We start from the raw sequence: 6,163 nt of genomic DNA on the forward strand, positions 1-6,163 counted from the left end.
GGTCATTCTGCCTGTTGTCATTTTGTTGTAGGAGGAGCAGAGAGAAACAGAAGAAACCTGACAACTGATAATGGAGGAGATGAGACTGGAGAGGGAGGGAGAGAGAGAGAGAGAGAGAGAGAGAGAGGGAGGAAGGGAGGGAGGGGGGAGAGAGAGAGAGGGGGAGGAGAGAGAGAGAGGGAGAGAGAGAGGGAGAGAGGAGGAGAGAGAGAGAGGAGGGAGAGAGAGAGAGAGAGAGAGAGAGGAGAGAGGAGAGAGAGAGAGAGAGAGAGAGAGAGAGAGAGAGGAGAGATGAGGGAGAGAGAGAGAGGGAGGGAGAGAGAGGGAGGGAGAGAGAGAGAGAGAGAGCGAGCAGAGAAAGAACAGACAGACCTCAGCTCATACAGAGGATGTGGACAGCAGTGATTTTATGTTCTGTGTTATTTAAATGTTACTTATTAAATTGTGTATTAAATCGTTCTTGTCTCTGTGTTCTTAAACTCTTCTAACCTTGTTACATTATGTGTTTCATTACCTATTTATAATTGAAGTAAACTTTTGAACAACTTCTCAGTAAATCATTTATTGTTCTGTTATGTACAATATTTACAAAGACACAGTTTGAACATTTCTAACTATTTACCAGTGGGCATTATGAAAATGTACAGTTTATTATTTATAAAAGATCAGCAGAAAATACTATTCACAAAGAACATGTATATAAATGTTTGGCTGAGCAGGAGTCCTTGGTGCTTCTGGACTGGATGATGCCACGGTGAAGACCTTGGAGTCCTCTGGCTGTGAGTGGGACATCATCTGGGGGAGGGGGGGTGTCTGTCTCCTCTGTCCACCACATCGTCCATCAGGGTTTGCAGAGCTGACGATCGGCGGCTGCCATGTTACTAAAGATGTTTTTAAAAAGGGCAAAAATAAAAATAATAACTTCAACAGAGCGGCTTCCAAAGCAGCTTAAAATATGAAAAGCTATAAAATATGTATCCTCACCCTCCAAAGGTGATGATGGTCAGTACACCTCCTCCAGGACAGACAGCTGGTCCTGCAGGGAGCCCCACTCTCCTCCACCCAGCAGTAATTCTCTGGTGCAGTGACAGACCTGATGCTTAATGACACATTAAAGCAGTGGTTTCAGGGTTATTTGCAGGGTTCTTACACATGTAGCTATTTATTTAAAGTATTAAAATTACAAACAGACCCTGTATCAAGTCTTACAATTGAATCAAATATAAATTACATTTAATCATATTTGTCTATCTACTGGTTATATATAGCGTTTGCTCAGTAGCTGGTATATTAATTATGATCAATAATATGGTTAAACAGCAGCTTACCGTCACCTCCCCACTGCGCTCTCCCAGCCTGAAGAAAATGAGCCGTCACCGGTTTTGCTGCCGCTGGAGCCGCCTCTCCTCTTCCTCCAACAACAAATAAATATATTAAAATATTCCAAATGTCTAAATCCACACTGTTGTCCCGTTTGTTGTGTAGTCCGTGTTGTGTCGCTGTCGCTGCTTTTGTTTTTCCCGGGGCAAAATTTATGACGTCGCGCCACAATCAGGAAGTGCTTTGAAGGCCAGACCATCCCATTTACCAAAGGTTGAGGATCCTCCGGAGGATCCGCAGGAGGACGCGGCCTCCTGAGACCGCGTAGGCTGCGTCCTCCGAAGGATGCAGACCCTGAAATGAGACACAGCTAATGTGTCAACGATTATTAAGGTTAGGGGTGTGTCGTGTCAAAGCGCATATTTAAACCCTTCTAAATAAAATCGTATAAAACTTTATTGAACACATGAACAAGCACAACACACACAAAGCACACGGTAACATGCACAGCTGGAGTAAAAACCAACATATTTCACAACACATTTTATTGTTTGGTATACATTTACAACAACCAACTGCTTCCAAATTATGAAATAACATTCCATCATATCTTTGTGTTGGATTATGTTGGGCTTGTTCCGGTCCACTCACAGCATTTCATATGATATTTCACACATAATATAAGGAGGCTTGTTCATATGATATTTCACACATAATATAAGGAGGCTTGTTCATATGATATTTCACACATAATATAAGGAGGCTTGTTCATATGATATTTCACACATAATATAAGGAGGCTTGTTCATATGATATTTCACACATAATATAAGGAGGCTTGATATTTCACACATAATATAAGGAGGCTTGTTCATATGATATTTCACATATAATTTAATTTAATTTAATTTAATTTAATTTAATTGCTTGAAATGCAAGCGTTTATTATACTTGATTGTTGGTCCGGCTCCGGTGTCGCGATTTTGACCCCCTGAACGTGCTCAAAAACTCACCAGATTTGGCACAAAATTGTCCCCCGACGAAAATCGCGTCTTGACACTGTCGCCATTGGCGGGCATGGCTGCATGGCTCTGGGTGAAGGGTGAAAATATTCACCGCAACTGCTACAGACTTCAGACTCGGTACAATGATGTATCGCCTCGTGACAAGAAAAAAAGCCTCTTGGACGAAAATTCCACGACATACAAGAAGTTGCCCATTTGAAAAAAACACGCCATTTTGCTTACCCCACACTTTTGTGAACTCCTCCTAGCGGAATTGCTTGACATGGCTAAAAATTGGTGCCCTTGCCCTTAAGGGGTCAAGGACCAAAAGTTATCAAAAACGCAGCACTTTGTCATACCGTCTGGCTGTGGCGCCACCACGAAGTTGACCCTTCGCCAACGCATAGGAAATGGATGTATTTGTGGCTGTATCTCCCACATACTTTATCCTATGTGGATGAAAAAAATCAGGCATGCTGGGCCTGTCATTCTGAACAGATTGATATGCTAATGAGCTGATGCACTCATAGCGCCACCTACTGGCAGTATGAATTGTGTTCAGGCTGATTTTCCATGTTCCAGACCTCGTATTTGAACGAACTCCTCCTAGGGAATACTCTGACAGACCTGAGATTTTGTCACATGGTTCTGAAGACATGGCTGAGCAAAAGTTATCAAAAACGCAGCTCGATGTTACACCGTGTGGGCGGGGCATCGCCACAAAGTGTGTGTCTTGATTTCTTCATCCTACCTGCCTCTTACTCTATCATGACATCAGCCCCTGTACACCTTTTCATATCACCTTATCGTCATATGTGAGCTCAAACCAGAGCAGAGGACCCTCCAGGGTCCGGACAGGAAACCAGAGCAGAGGGCCCTCCAGGGTCCGGACAGGGAGCCATGGTTGGGGGTCCCACAGTGACCGGACCAGTCACTGGGGCTGAAGGTCCCTCTGGGTCAGGGCATGTACCCAGAGCTGAGGACCCTCCAGGGTCAAGGCTGGATGCTCTCCCAGGTTCCATAATCTCCCCAGCTGCTGAAGAAAAAGAAATTCGGCGATCAGTCAACTGCTGCACCTCTTCCCTGTCCCCACTGGTTTACCTGGCTCCAGAGGATCACTCAAAAGGTATCCTCTCTGGGCTATGGCTAGAAGCAGCCGATTTAACCTCTCCTGCATCTGCTGTGTCCATGTTTTGGCCAGTTTGTACTGTCAAGGTTTGTGCAGGTGAGTGGACACAGGTGCAGAACGCAGAGCGGTTTAAAATCAAAAAGGCTTTATTTTGTGCCAGGAGGGCAAAGTCCAAAGTACAAAACACAAAATCACACTTGACATGGCAAAAACTCAGAAAAGCAAAAACTAGGTTACTTAGCAAGGAATCTAGGCAGGTTTCAAAAAAAGGCAAGACAAGTAACCTGGAGGATCGCGAGGTCAAGGCTGGCAAAAGCATGGACACATCCCCCTGAGACACACAAACTCCTTGAACGACGAGACAAACTGGCACCGAGTGTAGGGAGGACACAGACTAAATACACAGGGAGCAGGGTAGACAACTAGACACAGGTGAGACACATGAGGGAGGGTCAGGTAATCACCGGGGGGGGGGAGGAGGGAGAACACAAGGAGGGGGAGGTCAAGACACCTGAAACGAGAGTCAGTGATGCAGATCTAAACAGGAAACACCAAAATAAAACAGGAAGTAACACAAATAAACACAAACCAATTTCAAAACAAAAGCTGTGGCTCAAACCTGAAACCCTGACACTTTAAGGGTGTATGTTTATATAAAAATAGGAAAATTACTTAGTAAACACATAACAAATTAAATAAATGATAAATTATTTCCAATGGTACAATCAAATAACTGTAGGGGTCAGCGTTTTTTTTTTTTTTAAATTGACAGACCTTCTGAGTCATTTAGCCAGGCTTAGTTGTGGCAATATTGACAAATGCACATTTTCATAGGTACTGAATTTTGTAATGTAAAGTTTGATCCAGACAAGTTTGCAAGTTTGCAGCATACTGTGTAACTTTGACTAAAGCTGTAAATACATTTTGCTCAGTAATGTCTTCATAGCAATGTGCCAATCAGATATTTTCCCTAGGAGAAAAAAATACTGTGTGAACAAAATGGAATTTCCAAAATGATGGACTTCTTGTTGGTTTTATTATGTCACGTTGTGCTTCTGATGCTTCTGTTTAGGGTTGTTGTTTTTCTTGTTTTTTTGTCAGCATTTCCTGTTTCATTTTGAAAATCACTCATGTGTTTCTCTTTTCAGACACTTTCACTTCCTGCCATTCCAGCCTTTGTTTACTATTTTTTTTAGTGCTTAGAAGTTTTTGACATTTTCTGCCTGACTTGTTTTCCACTTGTTTTCCTACTATGGCCGAAGTTTCCAGTACAGACTTTAAATCATCTGCCTGCGCCTTGAGTTGTGCTTTTGTGTCCTCCTCTGTCCTTGTCACATAGAGGATTTGTCCACATTAAATAAAAATGTGGGATACTGCAAAAAAGCAAAAAATAAAAATAAAATAAGGAGCATCTGTACACCAACTTTCAAGCACATAGGTCAAACTGGGACCCAGATCTCATTTAAGGGGTTGCTACTGAATCATTTGTACAAACACCCTAATGCAGCAGGGTCTTTGTAACAGTCATTGCTCGGGTCCTAATATTGGTGAATGATTATATTTTAAAATACAATAAAATAGGGCTTTACGCTGCTATATGTGCTTGGGCCATAATAAAATTTTTTTTCCAAGAGTTTCAATCGAGGCAACTGGATAAGCCATATTAAGTTAATTTTCATTGTAGAGTTGACAGAGAAAACAAGAATACATCTATAAAAAAAGAAAGATATAGTTCATTTGATTTTCAATTATTTCTTTATTTCCTTTCTATTTTCAGTCTTTTCTTATTTCCTTTTTTCAAGCCACCAAGCTAGTGGACAACCACTCAGGAATGTTTAGTCTTAAAACATACAATGTGTACACACTTGTTTTGCAATGTGTTAAGTTCTCCAAAGAACAATATGTAAATATTAAAAGAGTCCATTACCTTTATTGTTCATGGAGAATTATGTAGATACTCATTTCTTTTCACATTGTACATGAATATGTTTTTATTGGGATTGTGCAGGAAATGAGTCTATTTGTTTTTGCACTCATACACAAGGATGCAAGAGATTGGAGTTGGGCTCATTCACTGTATTTCAATCACAATCACACATTCCCAGCTTGGGATGAATAAAGTACTTCTGTTTTATTCCACCCATATCATTGAGCTTTGCAAGAACAGTATAGTTTGTCCAAGAGTTTAAATTTAGCAACAACCTTAGTCATGTGAGTTTCACCAAGACCCACCCATAGAGGTCCTAAGCACGTAAAAGATGGAGTCCCCACCACAACAGCAGCAGAACTAATGAAGCCACTTGGGGGGAGTGGCAAAACGTCTTTAGAAAACAATCCATGATTCCTGTAGCCTCAATCTAAACTCTTGGACATAACATGACCTGGATGAAGGAGAGCATCCACAGCAGTAGAGTTTGTATTGGCAGTGATCCTAGCATTTATGGGTCTGAAAAAGCAGCAGTGCTATGGGAACCACATTTTCATTTTGAATATTCATGTGATTACCTGTCACATTGATCTCTAGCCTCAATAATGATCAATTCATTTATGTAATGTTTGCTTGTTTTATTCTGATATTTAGGCCGGTCTTATTCTGTTGTCAGTAAAACCTCTGATCAGATCGGTGATATGTGAGGCTAAAGCTATGAGTCATCCTGGCATCCTCAGTACAGTGTTCAGGTCCTGCCCATTCCATCTGTTAGCTTGTTAT

The sequence above is a fragment of the Parambassis ranga genome, chromosome 15, assembly GCF_900634625.1.
Source record: "Parambassis ranga chromosome 15, fParRan2.1, whole genome shotgun sequence".
NCBI classification, from domain to species: domain Eukaryota; kingdom Metazoa; phylum Chordata; class Actinopteri; family Ambassidae; genus Parambassis; species Parambassis ranga.